The 25,581-nt window shown below is 33.0% G+C and overlaps 1 protein-coding gene across 4 annotated transcripts in view; it reads right to left on the bottom strand.

Moving 5' to 3' along the window:
* ADD3 (adducin 3) overlaps positions 1-25,581 on the bottom strand; it is a 161,229-nt gene that overhangs the window by 84,684 nt on the left and 50,964 nt on the right. For all 4 annotated transcript variants that reach the window (XM_051981373.1, XM_051981372.1, XM_051981377.1 and 1 more), the window contains exon 2: positions 12,869-12,942. The gene's annotated coding sequence lies outside the window, so the exon portion shown is untranslated. The remainder of the gene's footprint in view (positions 1-12,868; positions 12,943-25,581) is intronic.

Genomic DNA, 25,581 nt, shown 5'->3' with positions numbered 1-25,581 from the left:
ACTTCTCAAATACATATGAAATTGAGTCAAATTTATAAAAATAAGAGCCATTTCCCAGTTTAAATAGTCAAAGAACACGAAGAAAATGTTACCAATAATCCAATAATGAAAAAATACTCTAAATCATTACTGATTAGAGAAATGCAAATTAAAACAACCCTGAGATACTGCCTCATACCTATCAGATTGATTAATATGACAGAGAAAGAAAATGACAAATGTTGGAAGAACTGTGGAAAAATAGGAATACTAATGCTCTGTCAATGGAATTGTGAACTAGTTCAACTGTTCTGGAGAACAATTTGGAACTACTGGCTATATATTTGAAAAGGGCTATATATTCGTACATACCCTTTATCCCAGCAACATCACAAAGATATCATAAAAGACCTATTTATACAAAAAATATAGCAGCTTTTTTCGTGATTGTGAAGAATGGGAAATTGAAAGAATGCACATCAATTGAGAAATGGCTGAACATGTTTGTGATGGAATACTATTGTGCTCTAAGACATGAAAATCTAGGAATTCATATGAAATCAACCAAAGTGAAATGAGGAGAACCAGGAGAACATTATATATAATAATAGTAATACTGTAATGGTGCTTAACTGTGAAAAATTTCAGCAACTCTAATCAAGACAATGATCCAAGACAATTCCAAAGGACCCATGATGAAAAAATGGTGTCTGCTTCTAGAGAGATTTAGTGAACTGTGAATGCAGAATGAAGCATACTTCTAAGCTTTATTTTTCTTGTTTTACTTTTTTTTCCTTTTTACAAGATAGCTAATAAAACTGTGTTTTACATGACCGCATACAAATAACTGATATCAAATTACTTGTCTTCTCAAAGGGGAAGAGAAGGGAAGGAGGGGGAGAATTTGGACCTCAGAAATTTTTTAAATTAATGTTAAAATTCCAATAGATTTGTGATGGAAAAGTATCTATTTACATTGATTGATAAGAGAGAATTATGGGAACTGAATGTGGATCAAAGTATAGTATTTTCATCTGTTTGTTGCTGTTGTTTGTTTGCTTGGGTTTTTTTCCCCCGCCTTTCGATTAGATTTTTCTTGTACAGCATGACAAGTATGGAAATATATTTAGAAGAATCGCATATGTTTAACCCATATTGGATTGCCTGCTGCCTTGACAAGGAGTATGGGAGGGAGAGAGAGAGAAAAATTTGGAACAAAATTTTGCAAAGTTGAATGTTGAAAACTATCTTTGCATGTATTTGGAAAAATAAAATACTATTTTAAAATAAAAATTATTAAAACGAATATTAAATTTTTCACATGAAATTGGGAAAGACTTAAAAATATTTTAAAAACCTATAACCCTCTAAAACTGTATAAAAACAAATATAAATTGATATTAATATGATTTTTAAAAAAAATTATATATGTATCATAATGGAACCTAAATGGGAAATTATCCTATAAAGTCTAATAAATTGAGGTGGCAAAAGAAAAATTAAATCTTAATTCTGCAGGAATCAGTCAATCTGCTGAATCTAAGTCAATTGAGTTTATTTCTGAAAATGTCTATTTCTCAAATGATTATTGCACTGTATTGAGAAGATACTATCTAGAAATACAAGGGAGAGTACAACAGAAAAGAACATTTATTAGTTGGTATAAGGAGGGACAGTGGGATAAAGCATTGAGGATGGAGTCAGGAAGATCTAAATTCAAATTTAACTCAGACACTTACTAGCTGTATATTCCTGAGCAAGTCACTCAACCTCAGTTTTCTCATCTGTAAAATGGGGATAATGACAATGTTATTATAAAGATCAAATTAGATTATATTTATAAAGTGATTAGCACAATACCTAGCCTATATGACTTTTATCAAATGTTAATTATTATTATTTGTGATGACTGCGTTAGCACTCTGGATACCTTAGAATCAGCCGGAGTCAGGATAAGCAAAGAAGATTGAATTGGATGAAAGCAGAATCTCTGGACCTTCCTTCACACTGTCTACCTCCAAAGTGACCCTGGCTAGTCTTACTCCACCCTCTAGCCCCTCCTACAATTCTCTGTAGACACCAATCATTGAGCCAGCACAGGATAGTGGGAAGGGCAATTTTCCAAGCACATACCCATAGAGTATTGTCCAATTGGTAGTAAGCCTCAAGTGCTCGGTTTATATGCCTGCTTTGTATGATGCACAGTAATGATTCCTTTATGAGGTTGTTTTGGGGATGAAATGAGATTATATTTGTATAGCCTTCAGTGTAATGCTTGGCACTTTATGAATATTATCTAATTTAATCTTCACAACAACCCTGTGAAGTAGATGCTACTATTATCTCCATTTTGCAGTTAAAGGAAGTCTTTGAGGAAGACAGAGGTGAAATGATGTGCCCAGAATCAGATGGCTAGTATCTGAGGATATATTTGAACTCAGATATTCCTAATTCCAGGCCTAGTACTCTATCCACTGTACCACCTAGCTGCCTCTAACACAACACAAGATGGAACATGCCTGACTTTACCTTTCCCCAAAATAATCTTCAGAGATTATGTTTACTGAAAATAACAAAATTTGGCTCCTAAAAGTATTCTTATTTAGACTCATCAAATAAGTACTACATATCAGTAAAGAAGAAACTATTCCCCAGGCTATCTTTATCCCTACAAATGTGAGCACGTCCTCCATTATCACCTAATATGTCTAGAACTTCGAAAGGGAGCAATATATGGTCAAACTACAAAGACAAGCTGGAAGTAAACTGTGAAAAGCTTTAATTAACAGAGCAGTTTGTCCATTGTCCTAGAAGCAAATGAGATCCACAAAACTTTCTTAAATAGAGGACTAATGGATCTATATTTCTGGAATATCAAACAGACACTGTGGGAATGATGGATGGAAGGGAATAACTACAGGACAGAGACCAAATAAATGGCTATTTTAATAGTCCAGGTCAGAGGTAATTAAGTGAATATAGACAACATGATGGATGCAAAAGATGCTGTGGACGCAGCAAGTAATTGGATATGGAAAATTGAGGAAAGAAATTGGGGAAAGATTACCAGGTTGTGAACTTGGATCACTAGAAGAATGGGGATGTCCTTGACAGAAATAAGGAAGCTGTGAGAAAGGGTGAGTTCAGGCAGCCTTAGAATATATTATATAATTCCAATAGACCTGTGATGGAGAGAGAGCCATTTCTGCATCCAGAAAGAGGACTATGGGGACTGAATATGGATCACAATATAATACTTTCGCTTTTTTCATTGTTATTTGCTTGCTTTTTGTCTTCTTTCTCATTTTATTTTCTTTTTGATCTAATTTTTCTTGTGAAGCATGATAAATGTGGAAACATATATAGAAGAACTGCACATATTCAACATGTACTGGATTATTTGCTGTCTAAGGGAGGGAGAAAAATTTGGAATACAGGGTTTTGCAAGGGAAAACTGTTGAAAACTATGCATATATTTTGAAAATAAAAAATTAAGGGGCAGCTAGGTAGCGTAATGGTTAGAGCACCAGCCTGGTGGTCAGGAGAACCGGAGTTTAAATTTGGCCTCAGACATTTAACACCTCCTAGCTGTGGGATCCTGGATAAGTCACTTAACCCCAATTGCCTCATGAAAAAAAGGAAAAAGAAAAAAGAAAAAAAAGTTTAAAAAAGATACAGATAATTTTTTTTTTTAAAGAATACATTGTATTTTGGATGAGTTTGAGATATTAATGATCATTCAGGTAAAAATGTCCAACAGGCAGTTAGAGACATGAAATTAGAGCTGAAGAGGAAAATGAGGACTGGATATGTAACTTTGGGAATCATCTACAGAGATGACAATGGAATTCATGGGAGCTTTTGAGGTCACAAAAAAAGAATATTGAGAGAGAAGAAAAAAAAGGAGGGCCCAGGACAGAACTCTAGGATATACCTACACATGGAGTCGAAGAGATGGATGGAGATTCTGTAAAGGAGAATGAGGATCATCAGATAGACAGGTACAGAGAGAGTTGAGATAATGACCTAAAAATTCAAAATATCTTGAAAAATGGTCAAAAATGTAGAAATTCAAAAAGGATAAGTACCAAGAAAATGACTAAGCAGTAAAAAGCTGATGGAAAGAGAATTTAAAGAAAATATTTAGTCCTAAGGAAAGCTGTTAATCAATCAATGAATAAATTAGCATGTGAGCACTTTATACCAGGAATTATGCCAGGTATTTGGGATACAAAGACAAAAATGAAACATTCTCTTTAATTCATGGTAGTTACATTCTTGAGAGGGAAAATAAACACTTTCTCTCCATAGATGCATATAGAAAACTTGTATGAACCAATGCAGAATGAAATCAGCAGCAATAATAAAAAGGGGAAAAACCCAATAAAATGAAATTGAATAATTCTAAGTACCAGTCTTAATTCTTGACAAAAGACAAAATGTAGCATTCTTTCCCATATCTTGTCAGACGTGGTCACTATGCCTACTATTCTGACATAATTGTTCATCTTTGTTCCAAGGGAGCATTCATTAATGGGAGAAATTTAACAATGAAACACAATTCCGTGGAGACAATGTAAAGAGAGAGTAAAGTAAGATAAGGAAATATCAGTAGAAGAGTGATGTGTGTAGATGAATATGGAATCAAAAACAGAAGCAAGGGAAAAAAGTTGAGCTAAGGCAACCTAAGACTGAATAAAGGAATTTTAACTGGAAACAAAAAATTAGCTATATAATTAAGACTGAATCACATTCCCCAGTAGCATACATAGCTAGCACCAAGTCTCAATTTAGTTACTCAGCATTACATACCACTTTCAAATTTTGTATATCAATCTTTGAGCTGTATCTTGCATTTTTCTAGTCACAGCCTAGTTAGGAAACAGGCTTAAAGATATCAAATGACTTGCTTATGGTCACATATTACTGCTGTCAGGTAGGATACGAATGAAAGATTTTCTTACTCCAACTCCAGCAGTCTTTCTACTCTACCATGCTAACTTTCATCACTGGAAGACTTTAATTTAACATAATGCTAAGTAAAACCTCTAATGATTTTTTCAGTCCCTTCCCTTTTTAAAGAAAGTAGGTTCCTTATGTCATTCAGTTTTTGAAAAAAGTACACCTCCCTATATAATTATCTCTGCCTACAACCCTAAATTTAACTATTGTTCACATTAATATCTGGAAAAACATCCAGTCCTTTGCCACATACTTTACTAAATATTGTAGTAATAGTCAATGTATTTGGAAAGTAAAAAGACAATCAAGTGGATGTGTGGGAAAATAAATCATTATCATGCACAGCACAGGACACAGCTGGGACCAGTCAAGCTGATTCAGACAAAGTTACAGACTCATCCCCTTAACTGAACAGGAAGTAGTAATCTAAAAGTGATTCCTAACCTATACTTCTTTTTCTCCCACCCATTCCCATTCCACTCTAACATACACATAGCTACTTATTATAGTTTTTAACACAAAAAAACTCACATTTTACCAAAAACATTAGTAGAGCAGGAAGAATTTTGAGAGAGTAATTATAGATTAAATTTTTGACTAAGAAGAAATAATAGGGTACAACTGATATATTGATTTCATTCCTCTAGAAAAACAGGTTGTAGCAACAATGACAAAACCAGTTTTTGGAACACAATATAAATGAGCTTTAACATTCAATTCCTGGAGTTTGTTTCCATAGCATCAAAATATTACCAAAGTAGAACTGTGTTTTCTTTTTTTTAAAGGCATTTTGCAATCTTCACAACCTAGCAACAAATTTCTTCACCATGTTGTAGATGATTCAGAAAGTATCTCCAATCAGTTAGTTCATCTCTCTAAATCTGCCCTGACTTCTGAGTTTGATATTTTGTAAAATTTGATATTACTTCTGAAGCTTTTTTTCCATGACTTCTCCTATTCAATCAATTACTAAATTCTGTGGATTCTCTTCCCATATCTGTTGCATTCTTCTATTGGCTTTATTCCGGATGCCCCCAACCTATTTGAGGCTCTTCAAACAAGTCTTACTGTCTTCATTTTCTCTCCTCCAAACCATTTTTATATTGCTGCCAAACTAATCTTCTTATGCATAGATATGGTCCAACTGGTCTTCTGCTAAAAATCTCTAATGGTGCCCTACTACCTACCAAGTTAAATTCAGATTCCTTTGTCTCTCCTGAGTCCAACAATTGGGCACAACTTGACTCTTTTCAGTTCATCTCAGTGTGTTTCCTTCTATATATTTTGCTCTAAACAGACTCTTCTCATCATACCCTGAACTTTCCTGACTTCATGACTTTGTTCATGCTATGATTCAAAATTTCTTCTTCTGTCTTTGATTATTGAATATCTCTCCTCTTCCTTACTGTCCAACACAAGTGCTAAATCCCTCCTCTTCCTGATTGCATAGTTGTAATAATAATCTTCCCACTCAGACTTTACACCACACTATACCAAATATCTCTAATGTACTCATCACATAAGACTATATCTTATGATTAACTGTATTTGGTTCTTGCTTCTACTGTAGCCCCAACAGGGCAGGGATTAATCCATCACTAAACATTCATGAAATCTTTACTAAGGTATACCAGGTTCTACACTAAATTCTGGGATACAGAGACAAAATAAAACAATCCTTGTCCTCAAGTTGCTTAGAACCTAATGAGGGAGACAGCATGTATTCATATACTTACATCCATAACATATGCAAAATGAATCCAAGTTGCTCATAAAAGGGAGGACAGTAACATCCAGGAGCATAAGATAAGTTTCATATAAAAGATAGCACTTGAACTTTAAAAAAGCCAGAGATTCAAAAAAGCAGAGATGAGAAGGGTGAACTCCGGCAACATGGCTAGATCTACAGAACAAGGTGCAATCTTCAAGAAAACTGGACTTGTAAAAAGAGGCCATGAAAAGCTTTGAATGCCAATAGAAGAATTTATATTAGACTCCAAAGGTATCAGGGAGTTACTGATGTTTGTTAAGTAGAGTGTGGTATGATAAGACCTGCACTTTAAGAAAATTACTTTGGTTATATGGAGGATTGAGCAGAGGAGAGGCCTGAGATAGAATGAACTAATGGAAGGTTATTGCAATAATCTCCATGAGAGCTGCTGAGGGACTGAACTAGGGTAGTAATTCTGTGACCAAAGAGGTGGGAACTTATTTGAGAGAGACCATGAAGACAGAAATGCTAGGTAATTAATTTGATATATGAAATGAGAATGAGAAGATGAAATTGAATTCAGGAACCTAAGTCACTGGATTAAAAAATTTGAATCTCTCATACACTGGACAGATCATGGTATTCTGACACATAAAACTACTGTTTGTTTAATGTTGAATGAGGCACTGCCCATACTGAATACATATGTGACATCTCAGGTACAATCCCCCTTACCAACTTCCCCATTTTTGAGAAGTAAAAGCAGAAACTGACATCTTTTCATCCACTGTAACTCAATAGCAATAAAAAAAAAAAACCCTAGTATACATTTCTATATGAAAATATGACTTTGTAAACACTATCAAACTACTTGTTATCTATCTTAAAATAGGAATACAAATTCCCAATATAACTCAGATAAACCGATTCCAGCCTAAACAATAGCTCTACTTTCCTACTACATAAACAAGATAGATTAAAAAACAAAGGAAATGATAGTTGGTAAATTTAAATGGGTGTGTCTAGAGTAAGAGGAAGTGGTATTTTTAACCAAGAGACACAAGATTTATCTTCAAATGGTAGTTAAAGCAATATCAAACTTTCCATCTTTCCTAATTCCTAGCCTTTCTTTTTTAATCAGTTTAGAGAAAGTAAGAATTTTATGCCAGTTAATTAATATATTCTTTCTCAGATACAAGTTTAAAAAAAAAAAAAACAAAAGTAACAAGCAGGAAACACTATTACCCTTACTGTAGGATGATATACATTTGAATAGAAAAAAAATCAGCTCTACAGAAAAAAACAATTTGATAACATAGAGTAGAGAGAAGAGCACTTTCTGTGTTTTTTTGCTCTTTCCAAGCAGCTTCCACATTTTATGAACAGCTGGGAAATTTCCTTTTCACAGGAAAAGGATGACTTCATACTTCACACAGAAGTGGAAATGACAAAAAGAAATGCATCATCCAGCAAAAAGGTGTTTCCTGAAGAAAGGAGACATTACATTGTTTGAGGGGGGAAAAAACCCAAAACAAACAAACAAAAAATAATCCTTTTGGAGGAAACAAAAAAAAAAAAAACCCTCTCTAGACTAAAACAAAATTTTCAAGGCAAAAAATAAGCTTCCGAAGGATAGATTAAGCAATACCAAAGCATTAAATTGTAAAAAACAAGTTTATACCATAATATACACCAAAGGAGGTACAAAAATATATGTTTTCATTTAAGAATACTATGGGACTTCAATCTTCAAGCTTTACAGATTCATTTTTAACTTCAGCATTTTCCAAATGGATTAAGGATCCCAACCTCAGCATGAAACTTGCTGGGTCTTTAAAAAAAAAAAAAAAGAAAGAAAAGAAAAACCTCTCAATATTTCAAATAACTAATACTTTAATAATTTATTTTAAAAGTAAGATTTTAATTGATGTTTTTCTTTGCATCATCAGTTTTTTCCCAGTACCACTCCTTCTCTCCCTTTTTAAGAGCCATTCCATATAATAAACAGTAAGACCCCCCCCCAAAAAAAAAAAGAGAGAGAAGAAAAAAGAGGACAAAATTTGCATAGCTAATCAATACAGTAGACAAAACTGAAATATGGGGAACATGACACCTGTGGATCTCCCACTCTGCACAGAATGTTTTCTCATATCTCTTTCTGAGTTATGTTTATTCTTTATAATTTTATAATATTCACTTATGTTGTGATTACTGTGTGTACTGTTTTCTCGAATCTGCTTTATTCCATCAGTTAAGCAGATTTTTCCATGTTTTTCTCCATGCATCATAGTCATTATTTCTTACACATTAAATTTCCATTATATTAACATATCATAATTTAAGTAGCCATAAACTAATGAATGAGCATCTACTTTCTTTCCAATTCTTTGCTATTTCATAATTTTGTTATCAATATTTTGATGTATATCTTCCTTGGGGCATAAATCCAACTTTAAAAAAAATTTCTGGGTCAAAGGATATGGACATTTTAGCCATTTTATTTATAAAATTAAAAATGTTCCCAATGGCTTTCCAAAATAGGTATATAGATTCACAGCTCCACAATGAATATACCAAATGCCTAGCTGTTCCCAATTATTACTCCTGTCCAATATAATTACGATACTTTGTCATCTTTGCCAATTTTTAGGTTGTGAAGTGAAATCTCAGAGTTGTTTGATTTGCATTCCTATTATTATTAGTTATTTGGAACATTCTCTCACGGGTTAACTAACAGTTTAAAATCTTTTGAGAATTGCTTATTTTTTCTTTGAAAGCTTATTTATTGAGGGATTTGAGGTTCTGGTCACATACGCATGTGTTCCTACATGTAAGCATATATAGCTATTTCCCGATTATATTTTAGATAATAAGCCCTTATGAGAGAAATTTGTTAAGAGATTTTTTCCTATTGAACTGTTTTCTTCTCAATCTAGATACATTAATTTGGTCTAACCAGAAGCTTTTCAGTTTCAAGTAATTACAGTTATTAATTTTATCCTTATAGTTGCTTCTATTTCCTTTTTAATTGCTGCTCTGACTATTCATAGCCATAATTATGAGATGGATATTATCTGCTTCTAATTTTTGATACTATTAATATTAGTATATTACCTTAAGGTATACTACCTTAAGATTAAAGATCACATATTAATTTGGAATACAGTGAGTAATTTCTGCCAGACTGCCTTCGAATATTTCCAACTGTTTTTTATCAAAGAAGAAGCCTTTTCTCAACTTATTTATATTTTCCAGTTCATCAAACAATAAGTTATTGAGTTCTACTGTTTTTGATTTTCCCTTGCTAGGATATAACATTGATCCACTTTTACTTTTTAAGCAATACCAGATGGATTTGATAATTATTACTTTAGAATACAGTTTGAAGTCTGAAAGTGCTATTACTCTTCTTCCCTTATGTCTTTTCAATTCCCTCGATAATCTATTTTTCAAAAGGAAGCATGTTATCCTTTATCAAAGTCTTATAAGGTATTATTTTGATAATTTAATTTTATGACACTGAAAGTACAAATTAATATTGGTAGTATTGTCATTTTATTTTATTAACATAGCCCAGTCATGAGCACTGAATATTCCTTCAACTATTTAAAATATTCATGTTTTAAAAGAGCATTTTGTCATTGAATCTAAATGTTTTATCATCTTATTCCTCAGATACTTTATGAATTTATAGTTATTTCGAATGAGATCTCTATTATTGTCTATTGGCTTTTAAAATTATTATTACATTATCAACTAAACTGATTTTTGAGGGTTTATTTTGAAGCCTCAAATTTTGTTAAAGCTAGTGTCTCAATTAGTACTTTGCATATTCTCTAGAATTTTCCTAGCGATTTTCCCAGTGAACCATCACATCATCAGCAAATAGGGATAGTTTTTTTTTTTTTTTAATCCAGCCCTTTTTTTTACCTAAAACAGCTAAGTGATACAGGAGATAAGATTCTGGGCCTGGAATGAGGAACACTAATCTTCCTGACTTTAAATCTGGCCTCAGACACTTAATTAAGTAGCTATGTGACTTTGGGGAAGTTACTTAACCTTGTTTGCCTCAGTTTATAAATATGTAAAATGAGTTGGAGAAGGAATGGCAAACTACTCTAGTATCTTTGACAAAAAATCTCAAATAGGGTCACAGAGTCAGACATGACTGCAATGACTGACTAATATCTTTAATTATTTTCTCTTCTCTTATTACTATCCCTAGCCTTTCTAAGACTATATCAAGTGAAAATGAGGAGTAGGCATTTTTTTAATCTGTTGAATTTATATGGGAAAGTTTTAGTGTATCTCCATTGCATATGATACATGCTTTTGATGTTAAATAGATATTTTTTAAAAGGTCCCGTTCTACTCATAGTTTTTACAGGTTTTATCATAAATTAGTATTGAATGTTGTCAAAGGCTTTTCTCACATTTCGTGTGATAATGTAGTTTTGCATGTTTTTATTTTTAATTTGATTATTTTGATAGTTTTCCTTTTAGTGAGCCATTCTCAAATCCCTAAAATAAATTAAATGTGATCCAGAAGAAGGATTTCTTGGGTAAATCACTATACTCTATTTGACAGGACTTTATTTAAAAATTCTGAACTGATATTCATTAATGATATTGGTCTGAAGTTCTACTTTTATGCTTTGATCCACTGGTTTAAGTATTTGGACTATATTTGGCCTTCTGTTAGTCTAGGTTATATATTTTTGAGGTGTTTCAATTTCTTTTGTGTTCTCAGTTTTACAGTATGTAAGTATATATAATAGGTTCTCATTATTCATTTTTTTTAGTTCTTCTGATTTTATTGTGATTTTACCTTATTTATTTGCTATTTTGTTCATTTCCTGCCAATTACATTGGCTAAAAGTTTATAAATGGTATTAGTCCCTTCAAAGAACCCCTTTTTTAGTTTTATTCTTCATTTTTGTATTTTTCTACTTGAATATCTTCTCTTTTGTTTTCATTTTGTTGATTTTCTAATTTTTAAAATTTATAATCAGTTAGTTAATTCTCTCTTTTTTCTATTTTTTAAATATATGTTTGTAGATATATGATTTCTAACTTCCCTGTGAGCTTCCCAGAAATTTTAATATTTTGTTTTTTTAATGATATGTTTTTTGATCCCCTTGTAATTTAGGATTTCATTGTTAAGTCTCCATTTCCATGTTTATCTTTTGTTTGGAGTACCTGAATTAATGGCTATTTTTATTGTAGTATGGTATTTATAAAGTATTTACTTACTATTTCTATCTTTTCTCTTTATTTGTAATATCTCCATCCCCAAATACATGGATAATTTTTTAAAAATTCTACATGGAATGAAAAAAATATATATATAAATATGTATATATGTGTGTGTGTGTGTTTTAGTAGTCCCTTTAGAAGACGTCATGTTCTTAACTCTAGTTTCACTTGCAATTTTTTCAGTTCCATATGTTTCCCTTCATCTTTCTGTTAGGCTTCCAAAACTAGAAGAGGGACACTGAAATCTGTTACTACTGTACTACTAGTGTTCCTTTATGAATTTTGGTTCCTGGGCATCTTAAACAACTAAATATAATATCAATATTGATTTGTTGTCTACAATTCCTTTCATAATAAAGTAGCTTCCTTATTTATCATTTTTTTAATGTTTTGAAAGTTTATTTTTGATTTGCCTGATAGCATGACTAGGCAGCTGAATGATATTGAGGTAGAGTATCAGGCTTGGAGGAAGGAAGACCAGAGTTCAAATATGTCCTCTGACACTGGCTATGTGACCCTGGTCAAGTCACTTAATCCTGTTTGCCTCAGTTTGCTCATCTATAAAATGAACTGGAGAAGAAAATGGCAAACCTCACCACTGTCTTCCAATAAAACTCTAAATGAAGTTATGAAGAGTCATAGACAACTGAAATGATTGAACACATTGCATCTTCTGGTTTTTTGGATTCATTTGATGTTCTCATTTTTATTCTGTGTATGACTTTTTAAATTTTTTTTATAGCAAGATATTGCAGGTTCTTATTTTCTTTTTCAAATTGCCATTCTTTTTAATTTTACTAAGTTTTAATACATTCACATTTAAAATTGGAGGTTTATATTTTCCTCTATTTATTAAGCTAATTTTTCCCAAATGAAGAAATAATTCACTCTTATACTAAATATCAAACAGCTATATCATGATATAGACACTCAAAGGAATATATTGTTTATTTACTTTACCTGGCTCTTGTTTTTTCACCCAGGACATGAATTCTTAGCTTTATTCTGGAACCCAACTTTGGGTCACTGAAGACCTAAAACAAGATAGAGAAAGAATTAAAAAATCCATTTCCCAATCACCTAACAAGAGATATAGCTTCTGGGTTATATGATTAGACAAGATGGAAGCTTAAGAATTTCTCTGATTCTCTCAACCCTTCAAAATAGGAATTATGAGCTGAAGATTTAAAAAAAATAGCTGTTTCCATGATTTAACATCCATGGAATCCAAAAAGAGTTGAAAAACAAAGCTAAGAACTAATATCTATACTGAGCTCAATTCAGTAGCCTTCCCTGTCACTTCACACTATCAGCAATAAGGCTGTATTAGGTGATCCACATTGACTTGCAACAAACTTAAAACCCAAACCCTAGTCTCCTTTCCCTTTTTCGGGAAAGGCTAAGCACATTTACTCAGGCTAGGAGAGATAGTCAGCATACTTCTGCAGTACTCTGGACTAGGGTTTCTTAATTTTTTTCCACTTGCAACTCCTTTTTGCCTGAGAATTTTACATATAGATATATGAAATAGGTACACAAATCAAACATCTACTAATAATAAATCATAAATTTATAACTCCCATATTCAGTTATAAGATCGCACATTTACTTATAAGACCCCATATAAAATCACAGGGGTCCTCAAACTTTTTAAATAGGGGGCCAGTTCACTGTCCCTCAGACTGCTGGAGGGCCAGACTATAGTAAAAACAAAAACTGTGTTTTGTTGGCCTTTAAATAAAGAAACTTCATAGCCCTGGATGAGGGGGATAATCATCCTCAGCTGCCACATCTGGCTCGCGGGCCGTAGTTTGAGGACCCCTGATCTAGAGTCTAAGAAAGTGGGCTCTAGACTACTGAAAGTAGAGACCACACAGCCAGAACAATAGCAGATAGCTTTCTGTGCTACAAAAGTTCTCTATGGGAGAGCTAGAAACAGAGGGAAAGTGGCAGGATGTTTCTGAACTAGAAACATTGTATCCTATCCCCCCTCTTCCCAGATCCTCAGAGACCTAAACTACAACAATCAACTTCCTAAAACCAAACATGACATGTCAGAGAGTGGAGGAACAGAGGGAACAGGATGGGACACCTCAACAGATCACAGTTTATATGTGGCAAGACTGTAGGTAGGGAGTAGAAGTTGGGGATGCACCATGTGCCACTCCACTAAGCTTGAGAGAAAGTACTCAGAACGCAGATGGAGTCAATTCTGTTCACCCAAAAGGCACTTAATGGCAGGAATTGAGGGTGGTGTAACATGAAGTGCCTAGTATGAGAGAAGGTTAAGCTGTTTTGAGATATGGCCCCTAAACAAAACAGTAAGTGAAAGATGTAGAAAATGATTGGTATCGAAAAATAAGGAAAGAAAAAAAACTGAAATAATCAAGCTCAGGAAGAAGAAAATTCAAAAGACCTTGAACATTAGCAGCTAAGTCAACAGGGAAATCACTAACAGCAAAAAATGTAGCTTCCAGATCTAGACAATGAGTTCAAATATCTATAAATATAGCAAAGGAAACAAAGGAAAATAATGAAATATTTGATGAACTTGAAGACCCTGTGGAATTTGAGAACATGACTAACACATGCTATTTCTGAGTGGTTCAAAAGAGAAATTATAATTATGAAAGGGTAATTTATGTCCTACACAGCATAAGTAATGGGTAGAAAAGGAAAATGGGAATCTGAGATAATAAGTCGCACCAAAAAAACAAAAGGAGAGAACAAAAGAATGCAGACATACAGAATGAAGAGCAATCAAAGAAGAGAGTAAAGCAATAACATTAAAAGAAAATAAGTTCACTATACAAGCAAAACATTTTGATCTTGAAGATAAGTTATTTAAGAGATAACCTAGGTGCCACAGATCTCCCAGAAAAATATAATAGGAAAAATGCTTTAAAACCATGGCAGGAAATAAGAGAACTATCCAGAACTTCTTAAAATAGTAAATGAAATACTAACTGAATGTATTCACAGATCACTTTCAGGAAAAAAACAAAAAACAAAAACCTAAGGCTGCAAATTCAATTCAGGGGCAGCTAGAGGTAATGCCTCTAATTTAAGCAGTTCTAGGGTAGAGGACTGGCTAAGGACTCAAGAGAATCTGAATTTAAATCTGTCCTAGATATTTGACATTTACTATCTGTGTGACCCTGCGCAAGTCCCTTACCCTGATTACCTCACCAAATAAATAAATAAATTCAGAAATATGTTCTGCATTTGATCAGAAGAAAAACCCTCAAATACAAAGGAAGGGAATTCAAATAATGTAAGACTATTCTGTACCCATCGGAAAACATAGAAGGGAATGGAGTATCTTCCAAAGATCAATGGAAACTAGAATGAGGTCCAGGTGACCTATTCTAAAAATTCTGAGCTTAACTCAAAATGAAAAAGATAGACATTCAAGTATAAAGAAAAATTTGAAATATTTTCAGAAAGAAAATTAGATTTTTAGAGAGACAAAGGGATTTTTGGCAGGTAAGGGGTAAACAAAAAGACAGTTCCAGGCTCAGCTATTTCTTCCCACATGATTTTTACCAACTGATAAAGTCATCTAGACAATACCCCAACTGATATTTTCTAGACCTATCTCAAGATTGCAAGTGGCACTTGGGATGGAGTACAGGGAAGGGAAAAGGGAAGAATCCTACCAAACTTAAAAGAGAAAAAAGGCTGTTTCCATAGTATGATAATTATTATTATAGATGGATTCCATTTTTTAAAAAAATAGATAATCATTTTAGTAGTTTTTAAGTGCTTCAGTTTTGCAAAGTTTCACATAAAATGACTTTGCTGTCCAATTATTTAGGACATCCCTGAAAAGGATATTAATTACTCAAAAAATAAAAATATTATGCTTCTAAATGCAAAGAGGTGATTAACAATCATCAAAAAATATAGTAAATACTACTATAGCTAAGAATGATGACTATATTTGGATATGGAAGAAAGGGAAGAGGAAGCACACAAATAATTTCTTCTTCTGAGGCAGTTCTTGAGGAGCCCTGGGAGCTAAGGGCCATCAGGTTGCCAAAGGAGGAGAAAATCAGGCAAAATCAGAAAAGTTAAATTTCCATGTTAATCAGTACCGCAATTAGGTCTGTGAGTGGCCTTAAGAGAATGAATAGAAAGAGTTCAAAGAAGCCTTATCTGAACCAATATAAAGTGAAATAAACAAAACTAAGAAAGAAAATAATAGCTAGCATTTATAAAGCATCTTAAGTAATTTATATATGCCATCTCTTTTCATTCTCACAATAACCCTGAGAGGTAGATGCTATGATTATTCCCATTTTTATAGATGATGAAACTGAGGCACAGAGAGGTTAAATGATTTAATCAGGGTCAGACAAGTAGGGATTTGAACTCATGTCTTCCTGACTCCAAATTCTTCATTCTATGCCATTTAGTAGCTCAATAACTACAACAATGTAAAGAAAAGGAAAACAAGGGGCAGCTAAGTGGCACAGTGGGTAGAGCACTAGCCCTGAAGTGAGGAGGACCTGAGTTCAATTTTGATCTCAGACATGTAACACTTTCTAGGTGTGTGATTCTGGACAAGTTATTTAACCTCAATTGCCTCAGCCAAAAAAAAAAAGGGAAAACAAGGACAAAAAAATGAAAGTAGATATAAATATAATTATATGTAAGTATAATTATATTTGTAATTAATATATAATTATATAAGTAATATATAAATAATTATATGATAAATATAATTATAGCAATTATAATGAACAATGTTGGTGTTGGAAAAGAGTTGTAAAAAAGGCATCTCTTGACTAAAGGAAGGATAAAAATTATCACAAAAGATAACATGAATAAATAATTATTATCATGTACAATTTTAAAAGTTTTTGCACAAACTATGCCAATGAAGACAAAATTAGAAAAGAAGTAGTAAGCCCTTTTGTAGTGGCAAAGAATTAGGAATTAAGGAAGTATTTAACCATGGCTATACAAATCATAATATATGAATGTAATGAAATACTATTGTGGTATAAGAAACAACAAAAAGGATAATTTCAGAAAAATGTAGAAATTCTTGGATGAGCTGATATAGAATGAAGAGATGATTTTTTTTTTTTTGCAATAATATTAAGACAAACAACACTGAAAGATTTAACTCTCTCCAATCAATGCAATGACCAGTCACAATTCCTGAGGACCAATAAAGAATCATACCACTATCTTCTTCCTGACAGAAAAGTATTGCATTCAAAATGCAGAATGAAACATACATTTTGGGGGCCTGGCCAAGGCAGAATTTGCTTTGCTTGACTGCATACAAGAGTTGTGTTTTTCTTTTCTTTTTTTTTTTTTCAATGAAGGGAACAAGAAGGAAAGAGAGAAAATAAATGCCTATTAATGAAAATATTTTTTAAAGAGGAAAGACATTTTCTTTTAGTATAAGCAGAAGATTATACATGAAGCATTGAATATACTATCAGTACGTTCATACAATCAGCCTCCAGTGATTTACTGGTTAGATTTTTTTAAATTGCTTTATTCCTTCCTTTTTTATTCTTTATTATAGGGGACTACTTTTGGGATAAAAGAAGAGAGAGATATTCAGAAATGAAAATAATATAAACCTAAAATGTATCTATACATTTTTTAAAGAAAATACTTATACTAATAGCAATGTTCTTTTAAAAAATCAAATTTTTGTTGTTAATGATATTTCTGTACATAGAATTTTTTCATAAAATGCTATTCTGCTTTGCTGTTACTTGCTGATTGTTTAATTGCTTCATAAATAAATACTTTACTGAACAGAGAGGATTTAAGAATATTTCTTGCTGCATTTGTTTTGTAGGTGGGTTTTTTTAATTAAAAAAATTTTTGATTCATTAAAACTGAAGAGGGTCTATTCTGTAGCCAGATTTTCCAGTTAGTATTTAAAGGTGATCTTAGAAGATACATTTGAGGGCTATCATTTACTATATTTATGTTCATAAAATTCCTTATAACAATTTTTCCCACCATCTATAGTCCAATGGGAATTCTTTAGGCATGATAAAGATTGCTTTTTCCTCTCTCTTTTATTTCTATAATGTTTGGATATCTGAATCATGGGGTCATCTTTACTATCAGAGATACAGACCTTAAAGGAATCACTCATCATTCCTCCCTGCTTACTAATTGAACATTGCTATTAGTATAATGATTATTATATCTTTTTTACTCAAACCAATCCATTTCATATAGCATTACTTCAAAGGTTTCAAGTGACTCCTTCTACTTATATCATGAAAGAATTAAGGGATACCTGAGTTAATCAAAATCCTGTCCAGTTCTAGTATTCTAAACAGGATAAGAGAACCTCAGAGAAATACTCTTGAGAAACAAACCAGATCTTGGGCAATTATTGTTGAAAAAGAACTGAGAAAATAGCGAGAAAGGATAAAATTGTCATAGAACATAGCTTATCACCTTGGGTTATAGCTGAATAAGAAAACTGGAAGAAAATATATCAGATCAATCCATGGAGATCTCAAGTAATGCTCTGAGTCATTTTTCTCTCTCTTATGAACAAAGACATTAAAGGAGTTTGCCAATAAAGGAACCCTTGAGGAAATAATTGGAAATTGTTAATACGGATCATTTCCTTATACTTTGGACCACAGGAATGCAAACAACTTTCTAACAAAGATACAGGTCTGGAAAGAACCAACAATAACTTAATTAAAATTCCATCCTCTCTATGGTTGTAGCTAACATCCAAACATTCCCTGTGGTGCTTGGGAATCTATAAAAGGAAGAGTGGCAGGGGGAGGGGGAACTGGCAAGGATCTTTAAGTATAGTGAGATTCCCCCTCTCTTCATTGGGCTGGAATTTTTGCCATTGTCTCAAACTAGATCCTTTCCTTAATACGTTCAAAGCAGATTAGTCTTAAGAATTCCATTAATATACTATTTTGAAGATGTACTTTTATTAAAGTATATATTTTGTAATTTCAAGTGTAACAAATACTTAAAAAATTTTATAATTGGTTCCATACAACCGGGACTATTTCAGTAGAGTTGATATGAATGGGAAAACTAATAAAGTTGTTTAATGTCAAGTCTGCTAAAATAATATTGACTTAATTAGGAGTTAGGAATTAGAAATAAATAACTGAAGCAAACCTGTTAAAAAATTTCTCAAAGAACACTGCACCAATAATGAGTTCAGTCTTTGCCACTCACAAGCTTTAAATTATTAGGGAAATCACTTCACTTAAGCCTCAGTTTGCAGATTCAGAATTCAAATATATTAAAAAACACATAGTAACCATTTACAATTCACTATATTCTTTCCAGGTGAGGGAAATACAAAGGCAAAAAATTCTCCTCGAATATCTTAATTGGGAAATTGCATGTCTACAAATAAGGCAACATAAAATATTAAGTAATTTCAAGAAGCAGGGGATAAACAACACTAAAAAGAGACATCAGAAAAGGCCTCATTATACTTGAACTGATCCTTGAAGGGACTAGGAAACTCAACAGAATTAAGGTGGAAGAAACATGAAGATAGAAGATGAAATGCCATATAAAGGGAAGAATGGGCCAATTTGGCACAAACAGCATATATGAGGGGGAAAGGTGTGAAATCAGTACAGTAAGATAGATTTAAATACTAAATAAGCTGGTTTGTAGTTTTTTTTTTTTTTAGAAGTAATTAGAAGCCATTAAAGTTTCTTGAACAAAAGAATGCCATAATCATATTTGATACTTTAGAAATATCAATTTGGCAGCTTGTGTGGAGGATAATTTGGAAAAAGGAAACTAGAAGCAAAGAGATCAATAAGATTTCAGCACAAAACTCGGAGGTCATGTGTTATGGGCCAGAACTCTGAACTTGAAACAAAGGATTCTTACAAAGTACTAAATCAGTGGAATCGATAGAGACAATAGTTACCTAATTTAGCATGGTGCTTAACAGTTCTCTAGTTCAGTATATGTACTTAGTAGTACTTACTATAGTTCTACAAGATTCACACCTTTGATATGCATATAAGCTCAGACAAACTCAGCCAGAATCAGAACAAGAGAAGACAGAGAAGTAGTGGAAGGCTCTCCTTCTCTTCTCCACTGAAACCAAGATCCGGAAGACCTCTAGAAAACTAGCCGAGCCCCAAGTGAAGGAGATAGGACTTTGAAGGAGACAATAAAGGATTTGGACTTTAACACCTGGCTGCATTTCTGGTGATTATTGAACTGAAATGAAGGCTGCCTTCAAAACCCCCAAAAAATTTCAACAAGAGAACATTACCTTTTAGAGAGAATATTACAATCATGTCACCTTTTATTAGACCAAGAATTCCTTCTACAAAATTCCAAACAGGAACAAAATTCCAAAAAAATCCAAACAGAATTCCAAAATTCTATGGTCATCTAGAATTCATTAAAGGAACTTCTAGTAAGGAGGAACCCACTACTTTCCAAGGCAGTTTTCCCCACTTTCTGACAATTCCAATTATTAGGAAAGTTTTTTTTTCCCTTTATATCAAAGTCTAAATTTGCCTCTGATACAACTTATTTCATTGGTCTTGATTTTGCTTCTAAACATTAGCACAACTTTAATCCATTCAAATATTTGAAAATCATTTTTCTCACTTCTAAGTCTCTTCTTTAGGATGAATATGCATTCCTAAGTCCTTCAATTAGTATTGACAAGGTATGGTTTTCAATTCTTTTAATATCCATATTACTTTCTTCTGGATAAAGAACTTTTGTACTTGCTAACGAATACAGTATTTCAGATATGATCTGACTAAGAAGGAATGATTACCTCCTATGTTCTAAATTCTATGCCTCTCAAAGCAGCATAAGATCCTACTAATTTTCTTATCATCCAGTTAATTGATATGGAACTAGCGGTGCACCAAAACTCTCCAAATCTTTTTCACATGAACAGTTATTTCCTGATTCCTTTCCCTTCTTTTCCCTTCAGCTGTTTGATCAGTGATCATTTTTAACCTCTCTTATTAGAATGTTGATTCTGTTTCTGGAACACCATGCTCAGATAGGTTTTTTTTTTTTTTTTTTTTTGCCTTGCCCACAACACTTCACAAGCATTTCTATACTATGTTACTGCTCGTATACCACTCCTTCCTTCCTTCCTAGTTCCCCTTTATATAATGTTTTCCTCAAAAAAAAAAAAGTAATAAGTTCATTGCAGACAGGGACTGTCAGCAATCTATAGAATGGCAAATGTAAGTATGCAATAAATGCTCTTGTGAGTTGTCTCTCTCTTTCTCTCTCTCTCTGTCTTGCCTTTTATATCTTGCATTAAATCCTAAGTAGGATTTAACATTTAAACACACTAATTATTCATCTTATTAGAGCTGGGTGATCGTACTAGTCTACTGAAATCTTTTGGAATGCTTGTTCTGTTGTCTAACTTATTACTATTTATTACCTAATACCCTTCTAACTTGGTGCCATCTGCAAATTTCATACGTCTGATATCTATGCCTTCATCCAAGTCATAAATGTTGACTAGGACAAAGTGAAAAACATCCTTGAGGCATTCTGCTGGGGATTTTTGTCAAAAATTGACATCAATTTATTAATGACAACTTTTGAGGTTTGTCCATTCAACTAGTTCTGCATCCTTTGCTAATTATTGTACTACTGTTAGTCTATTCTTTCCAGTTTGTTCACAAGAACAAAAGAGACTTATCAAATGTTTTGCTGAAATTTGGGTAACTAAAAGCATTCCCCTATTCTACCAATTAGTAAGCATGTCAAAAAAGGAAAGGAGGTTAGTCTGGCATGACCTTTTGGTGATGAAGCCATGTTGACTCTGTGATCAGTGCTTCCTTTTCTAGATTCATTAGCAATTCCTATATTACTATATTATACAATATTGCCAGAAAGCAAAGCTCTTTGGAACATACTTCAGACTCTACAATTTTCCCTTTCTTTGGAAATGGGACAACATTCACCCTTATTTAAACGTGTGCCATGTTTTCTATTATCCATAATCTCCAAAGGTTTTTTTTGGTATTTTTTATTTTCAAAACATATGCAAGGATAATTCTTCAATAATGACCCTATAAAAACCTTGTGTTCCAATTTTCCCTCTCTTCCCCCCACATGCTCCTCTAGATGGCATGTAACCCAATCTATGTTAAATATGGCAAAAATATATGTTAAATACAATATAGACATATATATGTATACAATTATCTTGCTGACATGAAAAATCAGATCAAATAGTTAAAAAAAAAAAAAAAGAAAGAAAATGAAGTTCAAGCAAACCACAACAAAAAGAGTGAAAATACCATGTTGTGATTCACCCTCAGTTCCTACAGTTTTCTTTCTGGATGTAGATGGTTCTCATCACAAGATCATTGGAATTGGAACTGGCCTGAATCATCTCATTATTGGAAAGACCCAAGTCCATCAGAACTGATCACTGTATAATCTTGTTGCCATATACAATGATCTCCTGGTTCTGCTCATTTCACTCAGCATCAATTCACATAAGTCTCTCTAGGCCTCTCTGAAATCATCTTGCTGATTGTTTCTTACAGAACAATAATATTCCATAACATTCATATACCATAACTTATTCAGCCATTCTACAACTGATGGGCATCCACTCAGTTTCCAGTTTTTTGTCACTACAAAAACAGTTGTCACAAATATTTATGCACATGTGGGTCCCTTTCCCTCCTTTAATATCTCTTTGGGGTATAAGCCCAGTAATCTTCAAAGATCACTGAAAGAGCTATGTGTCCTAGCCTATCATATTATCTGGTAATGTGAACTCAACAAGGACATCTTGATACTTACTTATACTATATTATACAATTCAGTGTTCAACTTCTTATCAGTGATTTTTTTATTCTGTACTATTCAGTCCAAAGATAATGTTTTCTTGGCAGAAAACTAAAAGAAAATAAAAGTTAAATTATGTCATCATTCTTATATTTTAAGGTTGGGAATATCCAAATTTTGTTTTTCAGATATTACTCTAATTTATTGACAATTAATTTTCTAAATCTCACTTATGGGAAAAAGGGGGAGGCGGGGAAGATCACAGGATTTGGAGTCAGAGAACATAGGTTCAAAAAGTGATTCTGCTACTTACTACTGGTGTTAGCTTAGGCAAGCCATTTAATCACTATAAGCCTCCAATTCAAAATCTGAAGTAAATTAGAGGTTAGCAATTTATGCCTCACAAGCAAAATTCTGTAGGGTTTAAAAATTCTAATTTTCAATAATGTAAAAACCATTATTAGCTCATAGGCTTTACAAAACCAGATGGTAGGCCAAAGTTGATCCATGAGCTGTATATTGTCTGCCAATCTCTGCATCAAATTATCACTAAGGTCTCTTCATTTCTCAATCTATGATCCTATGATCCTAAAATGAATGGTTTGGACCAGAAAATTTGTAAAGATTCCTTCTCCTCTAACATGAGATCCTTTGACAAAAGACATTTTTGCAATATTGTCATTAATATATTAAACCATATTATATCATTTAACTTGTCATCTCTTTTTAGAATAATTACATTGTTCCTTGTAATGTTTTTCATCTAATATTTTTGAAGAACCAACTGACATTAGATAGGGCAATCTGTATGGGTGATGAAAAACAAACATAAAAACATTTCCAATTAAGAATTCCTCTATATTGACACAGTACTGGCATGTCTACAAAATGTACCATGCCAGATTATAAACTGCTATTAACACTAGTTAGTTGTATGACCACAAGCAAATTAATTCATTTCTCTAGGCCTGAATCTCCATATCATAAAATGAGAACAGATAAGCTAAATCATCTATAACACATCTACCTCTAATAAGACTATCAGTGGAGGATTCATCAAAAGTATGTATTTTTCCAATATCTAATATACATCAGCAGTGTGACATTTTCTTTGAGTTAAATTATATAATATTAGACATAGATTTTAAAATATTAGTTTCTTGGCCAGGGTTTACCATTTTGGATAAAGCTATGATTTGGAACAATATAGGTACAAATCATAGCATGATGAACCTGGGCAGAGTAAGGAGTCACACTACAGCAATGCAACTTTTCTCCTATCAGTTAAAGAATGAGAAGTTGAGCTGGCATTATCTAGGACCAGCAGGTAAAGTATTCAAGTATTTGGCATTAATAATTCCCAGTTCCATTTGCCCATTTCTTCTTTCATTCTCTTAATGCTTGGTAATTACAACATAATATTTGCAATAACACAAAGGTGAATTTGCTACTTTTTATCTTAAAGCTCTGGAATTTGTAGGAAAAGAATTTCAAATAACCAACAGACTTTCCCAAACTTTCAAAACAAAGTATTTCTTTTTTTTTTTAATATTTGATTTGATTTGATTTGATTTTATAATAACTTTATATTGACAGAATCCATAGCAGGGTAATTTTTTTTTACAACATTATCCCTTGCACTCATTTCTGTTCCGATTTTTCCCCTCCCTCCTTCCACCCTCTCCCCTAGATGGCAAGCAGTCCTATATATGTTAGACATGTTGCAGTATATCCTAGATACAGTATATGTTTGCAGAACTGAACAGTTCTCTTGTTGCACAGGGAGAATTGGATTCAGAAGGTAAAAATAACCCGGGAAGAAAAACAAAAATGCAAATAGTTCACATTCGTTTCCCAGTGTTCTTTCTTTGGGTGTAGCTGCTTCTGTCCATCATTTATCAACTGAAACTCAGTTAGGTCTCTTTGTCAAAAAAATCCACTTCCATCAGAATACATCCTCATACAATATCATTGCTGAAGTGTATAATGATCTCCTGGTTCTGCTCATTTCACTTAGCATCAGTTATCCATCTCTCTGTATCCATCCTGCTGGTCATTTCTTACAGAACAATAATATTCCATAACATTCATATACCACAATTTATCCAGCCATTCTCCAAATGATGGGCATCCATTCAATTTCCAGTTTCTAGCCACTACAAACAGGGCTGCCACAAACATTTTGGCACATACAAGGTCCCTTTCCCTTCTTTAGTATCTCTTTGGGGTATAAGCCCAGTAGTAGCACTGCTGGATCAAAGGGTATGCACAGTTTCATAAATTTTGGGGCATAATTCCAGATTGCTCTCCAGAATGGTTGGATTCATTCACAACTCCACCAACAATGCATCGGTGTCCCAGTTTTCCGGCATCCTCTCCAACATTCGTCATTATTTTTTTCCTGTCATCTTAGCCAATCTGACAGGTGTGTAGTGGTATCTCAGAGTTGTCTTAATTTGCATTTCTCTGATCAATAATGGTTTGGAACACTCTTTCATATGAGTGGTAATAGTTTCAATTTCATCATCTGAAAATTGTCTGTTCATATCCTTTGACCATTTGGATCAATTGGAGAATGGCTTGATTTCTTATAAATTAGAGTCAGTTCTCTATATATTTTGGAAATGAGGCCTTTATCAGAACCTTTAACTGTAAAGATGTTTTCCCAGTTTGTTGCTTCCCTTCTAATCTTGTTTGCATTAGTTTTGTTTGTACATAGGCTTTTTAATTTGATATAATCAAAATTTTCTATTTTGTGATCAGTAATGGTCTCTAGTTCATCTTTGGTCACAAATTTCTTTCTCCTCCACAAGTCTGAGAGATAAACTATCCTATGTTCCTCTAATTTATTTATAATCTCATTATTTATGCCTAGGTCATAGACCCAT

Source organism: Antechinus flavipes, chromosome 2, assembly GCF_016432865.1.
Source record: "Antechinus flavipes isolate AdamAnt ecotype Samford, QLD, Australia chromosome 2, AdamAnt_v2, whole genome shotgun sequence".
Lineage (NCBI taxonomy): Eukaryota > Metazoa > Chordata > Mammalia > Dasyuromorphia > Dasyuridae > Antechinus > Antechinus flavipes.
The sequence above is the reverse complement of the archived record's forward strand: the minus strand, read 5'-3'. Positions and strand labels throughout refer to the sequence as shown.